The 17,237-nt window shown below is 32.8% G+C and overlaps 1 pseudogene across 1 annotated transcript in view; it reads left to right on the top strand.

The window, feature by feature from the left end:
- Positions 1–17,237, top strand: part of LOC143240069 (atrial natriuretic peptide receptor 1-like) — a 460,913-nt pseudogene that overhangs the window by 376,451 nt on the left and 67,225 nt on the right. The window contains exons 3-5 of the transcript XR_013021546.1: positions 11,913–12,067; positions 16,029–16,164; positions 16,960–17,063. The product of XR_013021546.1 is annotated as an atrial natriuretic peptide receptor 1-like (transcript). The remainder of the gene's footprint in view (positions 1–11,912; positions 12,068–16,028; positions 16,165–16,959; positions 17,064–17,237) is intronic.

Genomic DNA, 17,237 nt, shown 5'->3' with positions numbered 1-17,237 from the left:
AACACTGTCAAGAAATGAGTTACTTGTAAAACAGATTTGGTCCTTATATGCTAAGATAAAATCTTAAATGTAGAATTAAACCTTAAAACTAGATAAACCCTAAAAGCTGAGATTAAACGTATGAGCTTGGTGAATTTTTGATAAAACGTTTTTTAAGTGGTTGGATGAAGTCGATGAATTGCTCTATTTGAGTCTATAGACATCTGAAAATGTTTAAAATGTCATCAAAAGTCGTATAAAGGTGCTTGTTGTGAGAGACAACGAACAGAATAGTGAAGGAAGAACCCATTTTCAAGCCCAGTGATTTGTTGAGATAGATACACATGACTGTTGATTACATGCTATAATATTTACCTTTTGTACCTTACTTCTCCAAATAACATTTAGGTTTAGCAGAAAACACATTTATACAAGGGCAATTTTTCTAATAAGTATTCGTGCTTTAATAGTATTATAAATAAAAACGATTATATCACACATGATGAAACATATTTATACCTGAATTGATTATTTCTACGATAGTGTCTTTTATAAACTATCTATATGCGGAATTGTAGTGTATGAATCAACATCTACTACTTGTTTTAAACGAGCGAAATAAAGAATATCATTGTATCGTTAAAAATACAGCAAAATTAATTATCCAAACATATTAGGCTGTACTTAGTGTTTGAAGATATATTATTATAAACAAGCTACAGTACCCGCCCCCTGGACAGAAATTATGTAAATTCATAATAAGTGAAAGGTTATCTTAGGACACGAAAAGTTGCTTCCTTTATATATATGTCATTATATTTATGTATAATAAATATACGCTATTACATCTATATAAATATCAAATATTGACAGGTTTTTCAATAGTCAGTAAGGTAACAGGTAATAATAATAATACGTAGTTTTTGTTTCGTCCTGAAATACGTGCACACCTTACTATGTAAATACGCATGCGCACGCACCATATTTCAATGGATGTAAAGAAACGACGCATATAAGTATATTTTAGTATACATTTTTTAGAACAGCATATTAAAAGTTTATCAAAGTTTTTAAAAGTGTCAAACGTTAGGTCGCCTAATAATATTATATGTTTATTCAATGACAGCATTAAATAAAGTAAAGTTCAACCATAATAAACTAAAACAAACAATATAAAACTGTAATTTATCTCTATCGAATATAGGCTGTATTTAATAAAGGCTTAACTAATTAAATTAGGCCTAGGACAAGTTGAGTTGTACGTTTTGGTGAGGCCTGGCATGGCCTAGCGCGTTAAGGAGAGCGCTTCGTAATCTGAGGGTCGCGGGTTCGCGCCCGATTCGCGCTAAACATGCTCGCCCTCCCAGCCGTGGGGGCGTTATAATGTTACGGTCAATCCCACTTTTCGTTGGTAAAAGAGTAGCCCAAGAGTTGGCGGTGGGTGGTGATGACTAGCTGCCTTCCCTCTAGTCTTACACTGCTAAATTAGGGACGGCTAGCGCAGTTAGCCCTCGAGTAGCTTTGTGCGAAATTCAAAACAAAACAAACAAACAAACGTTTTGGTGTCTGCAGTTAATAATTATGTATTATTTTATTAATCATATAGTTAAAGGAGTAATGTTGCAGTTAAGATACTAATATGACCACAAATGTTTTGCGGGTCTCTCCTAGTATTTAACTAAAAGCATTTGTAAGAATTTATTGACATGTATGTTAAGATAAGTGTATTTTAAGCTAATTTAAAACGTAAGATCTTAAAATTAAGTAAGACCCTAATACCACACCTATTGAGTGCAGCTGAGGTTTATTTTAACCCGTAAAATTACCAATACTTAAACAGTTCTTAAATAGTTAAGATATATTAAATACAGAGTTGTATACATTATATTAAAACGATTTTGAATATTCAAATCGGAAAGTCAACTGACAAAACATTCTGTATAAAGTCGTGATACGATGGTTTACACCAGAACTGTGTTTGACATTGGGATTACGTAACAATATAAAGTCGTGGTAGGATGGTGTATATCAGAACTACACTTTTATCCTGTATTATGTAACAATATAAAGTTGTGGTTGAATGGTCTGTATCAGAAGGCAAAGGACATACGCGCATATCATAAGGACGTATTTAGGTTCAAGATTTAATAATTTTAAAATTAATTTGATTTCTATTTAGAGTTGGTGGTTTTAAGTTATATCCCTGTCGCCCGAATATGCTTGTCTCAGAAGGCGGCAGACCAGGTCAGCCATCCGAGTATAAAAAATTTTGACTTACAACAGTACCGACCAACTGCTGGGCCTGGCATGGCCAAGCGTGTTAAGGCGTTCGACTCGTAATCCGAGGGTCGCGGGTTCGAATCCCGGTCGCACCAAATATGCTCGCCCTTTCAGACGTGGGAGCGTTATAATGTGACGATCAATCCCACTATTCATTGGTAAAAGAGTAGTCCAAGAGTTGGCGGTGGGTGGTGATGACAAGCTGCCTTCCCTCTAGTCTTATATTGCTAAATTAGGGATGACTAGCGCAGATATCCCTCGAGTAGTTTTGCGCGAAATTAAAAAACAAACAAACCGACCAACTGCAGGCCCGGCGTAGCCAAGCGTGTTAAGGCGTTCGACTCGTAATCCGTGGGTTGCGGGTTCGAATCCCGGTCGCACCAAACATGCTCGCCCTTTCAGCCATGGGGGCGTTATATTGTGACGGTCAATCCCACTATTCGTTGGTAAAAGAGTAGCCAACTCTTGGGCTAACAAAACAAACCGACCAACTGCAAACTAACTGGAATTAAGACGTTAAATTTAAAATAAAGGGTTATCTCTTATACTAATGAGATTAAAAAATATAGATCTGAAAAAGAGACCTGTAACAGGTCATATCCCACCCGCGACAAGCGTAGTGCTGGGTCTTCTATAAAGTGAAAATATGTGAACGAAAATTAATTTCAGTGACAAAAGCCGTCCACTTATCCGAGACATAATCATGAAGAACATTTCTGATGTGTACGACACATCCACTCGACCGTTGCAAACTTAAACAGTCAGTGAATGAAACGGATATTTATGCTATTTCATAAGACGACACACCGATTAGGTTGTTGGACACAACGTCTATGGATTTCTGCACAATTGTATTAGATGTGATTATGAAAAGTTAGCAGAGAGGCGTTGTACGCTTTGAACATGAGAGACATAAAACGAAACATTTAGCAATAGCAGCTACACTGCAGGTTTATTCTCAGGATATCCGGTTGTCTGACAGAACATGACCGGACGTGGCAATGAGAGCTGGAAACCCGTGGTGAGTACTTGTGTCAATATAACATATGTAGCCCCTGCAAAAGCTTACAATTTTGATGAGTTGGTTAGCTGTGTAACCTATTTATTTTACTATCAAAACATTTTTTTTACTGAAAACCTAACAGAAAGCTGTATTCAATCTTGTGAAACATGATAAGATTATCAAAACAAGTATGGCATGATAGAAGAATGAAGGGTTCTAGGGATTATTACAGCATTCAGATGATCTAAATATATTTATTTGTGCTAGAATCTTATGACAGCTGCTGTTGAAATAGTTAACATTCGTAGACATTTAGTCATTCATTACTAAATAATATTATGTGTTGTTTCTCTTACTAGTTGCTCTGGGGTATATCTGAAGGCTTATAATATTTATAATAGGGTTTTGATACCCGTGGTTAGCTGATCACGGTAACCAATTGTGTAGGTTTGTGTTCAGCAACAAATAAACCTTTACGTTCGAGAAAACTTCCGCTGCAATAAAAAAAAAAAAGATTTTCTTTGTTTTCATGAAAACTTGCCTGCAGAAAAAGGATTGTCTTACAAGTATTTAGGTAAAAATACATGTTAAAAAACGAAATCCATTGTATTTTATTCGATATTTATAAACAAATCTTGCAGTTTTTATAGCAAATGAAAGTAATATTTGAAATTGCACCCCATTTATTAATTGTGTGCTGCAGCCATGTTTAGGCTTAACTGAAACGGCTCTTGGAAACAAAACGTGACACTTTTCGGTAATTACTCACCACATTGTTGGTGTAAAAGAATCGCTAGTCAACTACGTTAATCCGTTTTTTTTCAATTGAGATTCTGTTATCGATAGAGATTGTTTGTTTCTATTTAAGAACAAAACTACATAATAAGCTATCTTTGCTGTGCCAACTACGAGTATTGAAACCAAGTGTTTAGCTTTTTAAGCCTTCATACTTACCACTGAGTCACAAGGGGCGTTATTGATTTATAGAAGGTAAATAAAGCAGAATCTTTGAAACTTATGAGTGAGTGTAGAGAACAGTGTATAATTTTATCTGAGCCACATCGTATCTGTCACGTCTAGCGTTGACGAGGCCTTTCGGTCAATACCACGACTCCTCTTGCTTGGTGAGACACAACAAACACAGTGATAATCTAGGCACTATTTATACCATCAGTTCCATGAACGAACATAATATATCATTTGGCTGTAAACTCCCTTCAAGCAAATTAAAATATCTGGGATTAATCTTGTGGTTCTTCAAGTACATGAAACAGTAGTTCGTACATTACTTAGAACTAAATCGTAATTTTTAGTGTTTTTACACTTTGTTATTTAACCGAAACACTAGAAGACAAAATAGGATTAAAAATAACTCATATTAACGTTTGCTATTCTAGGTTTCTTAAATATTATTTGTTGAGAAATCATCTTTGTACAATGCAACGGTCCAGCCAGGTTATGACGATTTTATCATGACCCAAGAAACGTTGTGTGTGTTTTATATCAGAGCCACATCGGGCTATCTGCTGAATCCACAGAGGGGAATGGAACCCCTGATTTTAACGTTGTAAATCTGTAGACTTACCGCTGTACCAACGGAGACAAACGTTGCGATTTACAACGTTAGTTTCGTATTGTAAGATAGCTGCGTTGATATGCGTGCAGGATAATCAAAGGTGTCACTAAAACTAATTAGTTAAACCAGAGTACTGAGGTTGATTGGTTATATTAAAGCGATTTTGGAGTCCATCACTTTGTTAAAGTTTTCTTCGCTCTCGCCGACGGCCGCGCATCTTGGTAAAAAAAAATTTGAAGCTTAGTTTCCATTTCAAAAGAATTCGTCAAAAATCTGTCGTGTCCAAAACAGAACAATGGTTTGTTGGCGCACGCTAAACAGTCTCGCCACACGTGATTTAAAGATCTCGTTTTCACTGGCTAGAAAGGATCGCCTTCCTATTGAGTAACACCGATTTAATTCTTCAGGTGCTTGGTGTAAACAACGGTTGAAACAATATTTAGTGAAAGTAGCTAGAACACGCAATACATCTCTAAATAATCTTCTTTCTCGATTATATTGATGTTTACTGTTTCATGGAGCACCTGAACAGCTGTTACCACTGATCTTTGTCTTCATGGATTCTCACCTCATTCTAGATGTAGTTCTTTGCTTATAACGTCCAGAGTAAGATTTGTTTCGATCTTTTTATAGATTGTTCTAGAGACCCAAGTTGATCCGTATTCTTTTCTTTCCTGATCCCATTAAATACAAGGTGTATCCTCGTCTTGAAATATACGAGCACATGAAAGGGTTGTTAGATATCCTCTACAAGAACGATCAATTTTCGTTAGCACAACAATACCCATGAAACACAGTAAAAAAAATTAAAATGTAGTTCTGGTACATTCCGTTCCACCGAGACTTTATATCAGTTGCGATTTTCACGTGACATGATGATTTGTGTTTTATATATATTCTATTCAAGAAATCACATAATGGTTACATATACTAAAAATGCTGAGATAAACTATAAGCTTTCTATTAATTTCTGGTTTTTAATGTAATAACTGACATAAAGAAGTTCAACTGTAATCATATGAAAAGAAACAAATACCATAATACTTAGAGAAAAGCTCACAGATTAATTTTCCTATAATTAAAATTTGATTTGTTTGTCTTGTCAGTAGTAATCGATGACCTGCCGAGTTATTTGCTGATCAGAACATAACGATTATTGACTCAAATAATGTCTGTATCATAACAGTTTTATATAAAGTGTCAAATACGAAACCAATAAATGAAAGACTGCACGCTTAGTTAGAAGCAAGTCCATAGCTGAGACAAAAATTCAGTCATTCTTATAATAATGAAAGAGTCAACATCACGATGTCATCCACAGCTATATCACGATGTCATATACTGATACATCACGCTGTCATGTAGTGATACATCACAATGTCATGTAGTGATACATCACAATGTCATCTACTGATACATTAATGTCATGTACTGATACATCACGATGTCATGTACTGATACATCACCATGCCATGTACTGGTACATCACGATGTCATCTACTGATACATTAATGCCATGTACTGGTACATCACGATGTCATGGTTCTTCTTTGACCAGTATATTTTTTGCTTTACCTGAAGAATATCTGTCGAAGAATTTTCTGTGGGTTATACAGAAACTAGCGTTACTGGTTATAACATTTAGCGCCATAGACATTAAACTATAATAATATAGAGGCTATGATGAAGACTAGATAGCTGTGTCACTTATATTAGTTTTTAAAATTAAGCATTTGCTCACCACGTGTTTTAAATTATAACTCGTAAGCTCGTACTTAGTTTCAAGTGTAATAAAAGACTCGGCAACCTTAATGACCCTTATATGAGGTGAAATTGGTTCAACTATTTTCTGTCTATCTGTCTCTCTATCTATATACCTATCTGTATGTGTGTGTGTGTGTAATGGACTGACGAATTTTAATTTTTTCTCATATATTCACTGCAGCATTAGCGAGTGATTGTTGTATGTATCACTTGTTACTAATTTACTGAACTCGAGATAACTGTGTCAGTAAGGGACAGTCTAGATTTATGAACTCTTAGCTACAGTAAGAGTAATTCATATAAGTGGTTTACTGCATTATAAAACTTAAGTATCGTATTATTGAAGTGGTTACTGGTGACACAAGTAGGAATGCTTCATTTGTGTGCTTCTATTGCTTTTGGCTGGGATGTAGTTTTATATCTGGCGTCTGTTTTATATTCCTGGAGTTTATAATTAAGAATAACAAGTGCAGAAACCCCCACTTCTGATAACTAGTGTATTTACTGTCAAATCTCATTTATAGGACCACCTAACTGCGTTTTTTAAAATATCTTTAATGAAAGTACATCGGTGCAATAATTGAATGTGTAATAATAAAGTTTCAGTGTAAATTGTAATAAACAGTTTACAAGTGATACACCTACTTTAAAAGGAAGCCATTTCTTAGCCATTCATATGAATATAGTGGTACTGTTTGTTGTATGTCCGTTTAACTACTTCTTAGACTGTGGATGTATCTTTATCAACTAATGTGAACTGATATCACTGCCTTATCAATATAACAATTTTACTAAGTTCATGAGGTACAAGTACAAATCTTTTGCTCCCTCCTGTGTTTCAGGGGTAAGTTCAGGAGCTTACAGTGCTAAAAATCGAGGTTTTATACACGCCTAGAGCAGTGTTATCTTCGTGTTTTATATATTTGAAAAGGAAGCAGAGACTTACTCAGTCATATTTTGCGCAAGTGTAGTTGGTGTTTTCATTTTAAAACTATAGGGATAAATTATCTGAATATTAATTAGTAATACATTTGGACGTATTTCATTTAAAAATGAAATAATTAAACTTATATGTATTTTTAATTTTGTTAATATAATAAAATATTTTCTTCAGAGAATTAGTAGAATAAATATATTATTGAACATGATTTGGAATATCTAAAAAAATGTCTGTCGTGTTAAAAAACTTTTAGTTCATTCTGGGAGTGATAAAAGTCCGGATCTTGTTGGAAAACAAACACAGTTGTAGAACTGGTTTACAATAATTTGTTATACAACTGGTTTAAAATACTTTGTTATATAACTGGTTTGAAATACTTCTGTTACACAACTGGTTTAAAATAATTTGTTATACAACTAGTTTAAAATACTTTGTTATACAACTGGTTTGAAATACTTCTGTTACACAACTGGTTTAAAATACTTTGTTATACAACTGGTTCAAGATACTTTGTTATGGAACTGGTTTAAAATACTTTTGTTATACATCTGGTTTGAAATACTTTGTTGTACAACTGGTTTGAAATACTTCTGTTACACAACTGGTTTAAAATACCTTGTTATACAACTTGTTTAAAATAATGTGTTATACAACGGGTTTAAAATACTTTGATCTATAACTGGTTTAAAATAATTCTGTTATACAACTAATTTAAAATATTTTGTTAAACAACTTGTGTAAAATATTTCTTTTATACAAATGGTTTAAAATAAGTTGTTATATAACTGGTTTAAAATAGTTTTGTTATACAACTGGTTTGAAATACTTCTGTTATGCTACTGGTTTAAAATATTTTGTTGTTCAACTGGTTTGAAATACTTTGTTATACAAATATTTTAAAATACTTCTGTTATGTAACTGGTTTGAAATACTTCTGTTAAACAACTAATTTAAATTACTTTTTATACAACTTGTTTAAAATACTTTGTTATATAACCGGTTTGAAATACTTTTGTTATACTACTGGTATAAAATACTGTGTTAAACAACTGGTTTAAAGTGCTTTGTTAGCAAACTGGTTTAAAATACTTTGTTATTTGACTGGTTTTGAAATACCTCTAATTTTCTTTTAAATCAAATACAGAGCATGGATAGTTAAGGATATATTGATATTCTGGTTTGGTATTTTTTAAAATGACACATTTTGTTGTGATATGTGTCTAGATAGTACGTTTTGGTGTGGTGTTTGTTCATATGGTAAATTTTGGTGTTGTTTTTATGCATGTGATAAATTCTTTTGTGGTATTTGTTCATATTATGCTACCTGGTGTGGTATTTAATTATATAATACATTTTAATGCAGAGTTTTTCATAGGATACATTCATGTGCTATTTTTGTTTATATGTTACGTTGTGGTATGGTTTTTATCATATGACACACTCTGGTTTTGTTTTTATTCATATGGAACACGTTATTGTGCTGTTTGGTACATTCTGGTGTGGTGTTTATTCAAATGATACATTCTGGTCTGTTTGTTTCTCAAAGAATGCATTTTTGTGCGGTTTTTGTTCGTATGATATATTCTGGTGTGGTTTTTGCTTGTCCATATTGTAGATTCTGGTGTGATTTGTGTCCAACATTGCCCTGATTTAGACTGTTCACGACTAGGTATTCTTCCAAATAATTTCTTCTACTTTCATAATAAAAAATAATACAACACACAAAAACAAATAACAAGTGTAGGTTTGGTTTTAATTTTTAATAATTTAGACATATCTAAATAGGTATTTATCTTATGCCCAAATCCTTTATATTACGTATTCTCCACCTGTGTGGAGCTTCATATTACTTCGTGTTGTTCGGTTATATTTAACTCCTTCATATTACTTATTCCGTAGTCATGTATAACTTATTATTTCGTAATGTTTACCTCAATCCTTATTGTTTCGTATTTTCTATTTCACGTCTAACCATTGGTATTACGTAACGTCTAACGCCGTCGTTTAACCGAATGTTTATTTCGTGGCTTACTGGATTACTGGTTTGTTGTGAAACGTTTTCCAGCTATCTCCAACGTGAATATAGAAGTAAGTCATATGTTTATATAATAACAAAATAAAGACATTACACGTTACTACCGAATAAATCTTATAAAATGACCTTATTATTTTAATACTTTTTTGAATCATTTAACTCGTGACGTTTTATAAAACTTGTAACTTTACTGTAACTGGTTCATTGTTTGTATTACCCAAACTACTAAGCCTTGTGTGTTACACACAGATTGTATGTCCTTACCACCAATAGAAATCCTCTGTTTTCAACAACTCGTTAACATTTTACATACGTAACGAAGACGGGCGTCTGATTGGTTACACCTGCGACTAACAAACGCTCATCGTTTCATACCTAATCAAAAGGTTACTTTTTAAAATTTTATCTGACTTCCGCCGTAAAAAAAACTCGTCTGATTAGAACTCCAGTGGAACTAAGGTCTGGAAGCGCTGCCATATGGACAGGAACTGACTTAATGCTGTAACTAAATGCCTGACATGTTTAACATTTAAGTATACACAAAAAAGTAAAGAGAGGTAGAAAGCCTAGAAAGTAGTGTAACTCTCATAACAAGAGGGGGCGCTACTGACAATCCACCCCAGGTTATTGTCAAAGGCGAAGAATTGAGCATCGCTTTACTACTACTAGAAATTGTTACTTTGATATTACATAATAAAATAAAATAAAATAATACGTATCTGTTAGGAGTTCGTAGAATTAGTTTAAGACTTATTATATAAACAAATTTCTTTACATGGAATATAAAATTGAATTATTACAGAGTTGTCAGAAAATCAACGAATAAAAAGATTGATAATATAATACGTTACTATAGTTACATCTTTGTTTCTATCAACCAGTAATAAGGTTGGTATTTATCATTATCACTATTGTGTTACCTGTTTTCTCTCAAGAAATGAAAAGATTTAGAATTATCATTAGCAACCTTTATAAAATTCAATACCGCCAAAACTAACTTTATATTCAGTATAAATGTACCGCTAAACTGGTACAGGTATGGTGACGAAAACAATATTGGATTCACTTCTACAGAACACACAGTTAGTTTATTCAACTACGTTAACTCTATACATCTCAACATTAAGTTCACCTGTGAACAGGAAAAACTAACCAAATAGCATTTCTTAACCTCAAGATCACAAGAACTGATATACAATTCAAAACAGAAATACACAGAAAAATCACCCATACTGGACTATACATTCCCTGGAACTCAGCACGTGAAACAAAAAAAAACTCAACATATTAAGAAACCAAATAAACACAGATACAAAACTGTGCTCACCAGATAAAATTAACTATGAAATCAACAAAATAAACAACACTTCATCAACATCAACAAATTTCCTCCAAAACCGTTGAAAAAGATTATACGCACACACCTAGACCAACAACAAACAAACAACAATAATAAATTCCAAGAAACAACAGAATACAAAACCTCGCACTGCTGCATACCGTATATTCGTGATATCATGGATACAATAGCCAAAATTTGGAAATAAAAAATACTTATAACAAGACACAACATTCCAGTAAAATTTTCAATAAGACGCTTGTGTTTCAATAATGTTTTATCTACTAAAATATATGTGTAGTTTTTATGAAAAAATTAAGTAAATTATTTCAAACTATTTACGTAACTATTCACTGTTTCTAAACCGAACGACTCTTTGGTATTATTACGCGTGCGTATGACGTAAGCGAGGCAATCGTCCAAATTCTACACTTTTTATAATGCCCTTTTCGTACTTATATAAAAGATATTTCAGGTAATAATGCTGTTATTTTATTATTGTTATAGCAAATTACTATTGTTTATTTCATTTAGTTAGATAAATTCTGAGTGGTTGTTTTACTTCAAAAATACTGTTACGTGCTGTTACTCTGAATTCAGGCTTAGTTTCAACTACCATAATGACACTATTTTATTTTTATCCGCGTAGTATTAACTTTGAGTTTGAAATTTGAATCACGTGATCAGAAATAGTCTAAACATGGTTACTAGTGTTTTTATTAGGTACGAGGAAAAGTCCGAGCGATGTTTCGATTCGGCAATAACTGTCACGTGATGTAGGCCTGAAGAATAAGTAGTCATATAATATATATATATATATATATATTTGTATGTATGTGTGTTAACTTTATGGCGATTATATAAAATGTTTAAGTTTGTATAATGCATTAGTTTTCTTCTGGGTAAGGTAACTACATGTACAGTTACGCAGAATCTTGAAGCCTGTGTCATATCTAAACTCAAATAAATATAATCCATTGTTACGTAATCTTACAGAAGATCATCAGACTAAGTTGAGGATTAAGTCAGCTTATGAAGCCTTGATGATAATAAGTTTAAACCAGCCGTTATCATCAGAGTACGTCTCGTTCTCGGATAAAGTCAAACAACGAGCCAGGAAGAAGTATGGGTTTCAGTATGATGAAGAAACGGTATGTTGATATACTGATGTGTGAAATAAACAGGGTAAAGTTTCACTTACTTATGGAGTTATTTACTGATGTATGAAATAAACAGGGTAAAGTTTCACTTACTTATGGAGGTATTTACTGATGCATGAAATAAACAGGGTAAAGTTTCACTTACTTATGGAGGTATTTACTGATGTATGAAATAAACAGGGTAAAGTTTCACTTACTTATGGAGTTATTCACTGATGTGTGAAATTAACTGAGTGAAGATTATCCTACTTATAGCGTTATTTACTGAAGTGTAACATTAACACAGTAAAGTTTCACTTACTTAAAGGGTTATTTACTCGTGTGTGAAGTTAACATGGTAAAGTTTCTCTTACTTATAGTGTTATTTACTCATGCTTAAAATTAGCAGGGTAAAATTTATTTATTTAGAGCGTTATTTACTGATCTGTGAAATTAATACGGTAAAGTTTCATTTACTTATAGGGTTATTAACTAAGGGGTGAAACTACAGGTAAACTTTCACTTAATTATAGAGTTATTAGTGTGTAACTATGATTATTAGTGTGTAACTATGGTTATTTGTTTGGAACTAGGATTATTAGTCTGTGACTATGGTTATAAGTGTGTAACTAGGGTTATTTGTTTGGAACTAGGTATATTAGTCTGTAAGTGTGTTGTTAGTCTGTAATTAGAATTAATAATCTGTAACTGTAGTTATTAGTCTGTAAGGAGGATTATTAGTCTGTAATTAGGGTTATTACTCTGTAACTAGGGTTATTAGTCTGTAACTAGGATTATTAGTGTGTAACTATGGTTATTAGTTTGTGACTAGGGTTATAAGTGTGTAACTAGGGTTATTTGTTTGGAACTAGGATTATTAGTCTGTAACTAGGTATATTAGTCTGTAAGTGTGTTGTTAGTCTGTAATTAGAATTAATAATCTGTAACTATAGTTATTAGTCTGTAAGGAGGATTATTAGTCTGTAATTAGGGTTATTACTCTGTAACTAGGGTTATTAGTCTGTAACTAGGATTATTAGTGTGTAACTATGGTTATTAGTTTGTGACTAGGGTTATAAGTGTGTAACTAGGGTTATTTGTTTGGAACTAGGATTATTAGTCTGTAACTAGGTATATTAGTCTGTAAGTATGTTGTTAGTCTGTAATTAGAATTAATAATCTGTAACTATAGTTCTTAGTCTGTAAGGAGGATTATTAGTCTGTAATTAGGGTTATTACTCTGTAACTAGGGTTATTAGTCTGTAACTAGGATTATTAGTCTGTAACTAGGGTTATTAGTCTGTAACTATGGTTATTAGTGTGTAACTATGGTTATTAGTGTGTAACTATGGTTATTAGTGTGTAACTATGATTATTAGTGTGTAACTATGATTATTAGTGTGTAACTATGGTTATTAGTCTGTGACTATGGTTATAAGTGTGTAACTAGGGTTATTTGTTTGGAACTAGGATTATTAGTCTGTAACTAGGTATATTAGTCTGTAAGTGTGTTGTTAGTCTGTAATTAGAATTAATAATCTGTAACTATAGTTATTAGTCTGTAAGGAGGATTATTAGTCTGTAATTAGGGTTATTACTCTGTAACTAGTGTTATTAGTCTGTAACTAGAATTATTAGTCTGTAACTAGGGTTATTAGTGTGTAACTATGGTTATTAGTGTGTAACTATGATTATTAGTGTGTAACTATGGTTATTAGTCTGTGACTAAGGTTATAAGTCTGTAACTAGGGTTATTTGTTTGAAACTAGGATTGTTAGTCTGTAAGTGTGTTGTTAGTCTGTAATTAGAATTAATAATCTGTAACTGTAGTTATTAGTCTGTAAGGAGGATTATTTGTCTGTAATTATGGTTATTACTCTGCAACCGAAGTTATTAGTCTGTATCTTAGGTTATTAGTCTGTGACTAGGGTTACTAATGTGTAACTATGGTTATTAGTCTGTAACCAGGGTTGTTAATCTGTGACTTGGGTTACTAGTGTGTAACTATGGTTATTAGACTAGGGTTGAGTCAGTAAAGAACGAATTACTTTTCTTCTGTTAATGAACGATTTTCGACAAAGTAAAATTTAATTATATTCTTCAAACAATCATTAGTATTAGGCCTATTAACATTTTAATACGACATTCTTTACTCAGTCCTTTAAAGTTTTAAACAAGAAGATCAATGTATAATATTATTTCAACAGCACCATATGTCCATTGCATACAACACCTGAACTCTTTCAAGGTTGGCCATAATATAACAAACAGAGTAGTGAGTGATCAGAACTATCCATTTGTCTGGTGGTTATATTAATGAAGAGAATTTTAAAATAAGACTTAACTGTGAGCTATTGAAAACATATTTTAATTATAAAGTAAAAATTTAAATCAGGCAAGAGGTGCAGAAGAAGTGAAGGAAAGACAAATATCGGGCACATAGTGGTAATAAGAAGATAGGTCGACAATTTATATATGTACCATATTTATAATGCAATGTTCATGGCGTGATCACCTTTTGGAAGCTAGCAAACCACGACTATTATTAAGGATACATAAAACATTAGCATTACGTCTATTGTATTTAACACTCCATTCTTGGTAGACCCTTAAAGATTTAAAAAAAAAATAAAGAAGTTTATGATAATAGTATTTCATACACAGTATATTCGTCATATCCATTGCCGACGACGCGTTTTGCTAAATCCAGAGCTCTTCAGGCTGGTTGAGATACAATAAATACAGTGGTGGTCGGAATAGCACTTATAAAAGTCAGAAATTAAAAGTTTGTCCAATAAAGAGGCATGCATTTTATAAAGTTGAATGATAAAACGACACTAGGAAGTTAGAATCTGATTATAACGTAGTATAACCCATTACCATAGAGGCGTGAGAGAACACGTGGCACGTGAAGTGGATATGGAAGAAACGCCCGTTCCCCAGGGAGGACGACGAAAATGGTTGTCTCTATAATTTTAATTACGTTGAACTTCATAATTGAAGTAACAGCTTCGTAGATGGCGCTTATGTTTATGTGACTCACATTCGGATACAGACTAAAAAAATGAAATAACATTAACAGTATTCCATAATATGGTCACTCAGTTCACATCTGTGAAAGCCCCCAGTGGCTCAGCGCTATATGTGCGGACTTACAACACTAAACACCGGGTTTCGATACTCGTGGTGGGCGGAGCACAGATAGCCCATTGTGTAGCTTTGTGCTTAATTCAAAACAACAACAACACATCTGTAAAAGTTGTGGTAATTGTTGCATTGTATTTTACAAATAATGGTGTTATGCTTTACAGTGTAGTTTTTACATACTTTGGGATATTTTAGTTTGTATCTGGTTTTTGAATAAATTTGGTGTTTAGTGAAATGTTATGTTTTGTTGAAAGTTATTTCAAATGTTGGTTATTTTTTCACTGATGTTGGGTACATATGGTGTGCAGCAGTGTAAGGTTTTGTAGTTTGTTGTACCTTGGGATTTATTATCGTTTGTTTTTTGTTGGTTGTGTTGTTGGTCTAGGTGTGTGCGTATAATTCTTTCAACGGTTTTTGGAGGAAATTTGTTGATGTTGATGAAGTGTTGTTTTATTTTGTTGATTTCATAGTTAATTTTATCGGTTGAACATAGTTTTGTATCTGTGTTTATTTGGTTTCTTAATACGTTGAGTTTTTGTTTTGTTTCACGTGCTGAGAATACATTTCAGGACACCATTGTACATAGAAGGGGTAGTTTTAAATTTTCAATAGTAATAAAATCAAGAAACTAAAGAGAACTTTCACTAAACTAATGTTCACATGACTTTAAGTTAAATGGAATGTGAGCATAACTGTGAAGAAAAGTAAGTTGACCTAATGTGTAACGAGACACGAGGTAAAACCAAACTAACATGAGTTAATATTGAACAGTAAGTAAACTGAAAGAACATTTTATTCGTGTATTGAAACGTGTGTTGTTTTTCAGGTCAACTACTTTACAGCTAGTTTCCATGATGGCGTCCTTCTTTTATGTCGTGCGATTAACGATACGTTGGGAAGGAAACAAGATATACAGAACAGAACAGTTCTTGTAGCGAGATTCAAGGACTTAGATTTTCAAGGTTTGTTGCAAAGACAAGTTAGCATGACGTGTTTTATAAATGATTGGAACAATTGAAAACACTTATTGGTTGATATATTCACTGAATATAAAATATAAAACTAGTTTCCATGTTTAAAATTCAAAAGAAGAAAGTAAAAGACGAGTTCTAGATTTTGTTAACAAACACGATGGGCTAGTTATACAATATTGTAGAGCTTTACACTTGTACACAAACAAAATTATGAATACCAATTTTTAAATTGGAAGATAAAATATAAGTAATTACACTACGTAACAAAATTTGTACTTTTTCTTGTTCCTGAGCAGAAAGTGTTATTTCCCAATTGCTTATGCCTAAAGTAAATGGAAAAAAACCTATTTTTCTCTTCAAACTTTGGTTTTGTGACCTGGGAGCGTATAACGAAAACATAATGGGAGACTATATTTAGGGGCTGATACGTGAAAGTGATTTACATTACAGTCGCAAATCTCGAAAAACTACTCACTTCTAAATATTTTTGCATAACTTTAGTTTAAATACATGTAAATCTTGATTCATATGTTGTTTTATTTAAACCTTATATAAATGAAAATGTGCAAATTTGCCAGTTTTTACATATAAAATAGGTTAATTTCTAAATTTCATTATCCAGGTCACAAAAGCAAAGTTTGAAGGGAATAATGGCCATTTTCTGTACTTTTACAACATAAGCAATTAAGAAATAACACATACTATATAGGAACAAAATTTGTGTTATATAGTGTTATGTGTTAAAAAGAGTCAGATGGACTATAATAGCGTTTCTTTCTATAGATTTTCAAGGCGTTTCGGGCAAAGTAACCATCAACAAAGAGGGCGACCGAATAGCCGATTACGCCCTTCTTGATCAAACAGAGCCTTCTGCTGGGATGTTTAAGGTTAGTTAACGTTGTTAATTAACTGACTAAAGCAACACGTACTCTGCTAGGATAAATTAAGTTAATTTTTTTAAATGGGTGTACACTAAATTTAGAGTTGAGAGTGATAGACTCGGCAGTTGTGGTCCTGTTACTCCGTATGTTGGACCTGTGGGTGTGTTATGATAGTGACAG

Source organism: Tachypleus tridentatus, chromosome 13 (genome assembly GCF_004210375.1).
Source record: "Tachypleus tridentatus isolate NWPU-2018 chromosome 13, ASM421037v1, whole genome shotgun sequence".
In the NCBI taxonomy this organism is placed as follows: Eukaryota; Metazoa; Arthropoda; class Merostomata; order Xiphosura; family Limulidae; genus Tachypleus; species Tachypleus tridentatus.
Note: the sequence above shows the minus strand (reverse complement) of the source record. Positions and strands in the feature narration are given on the sequence as shown.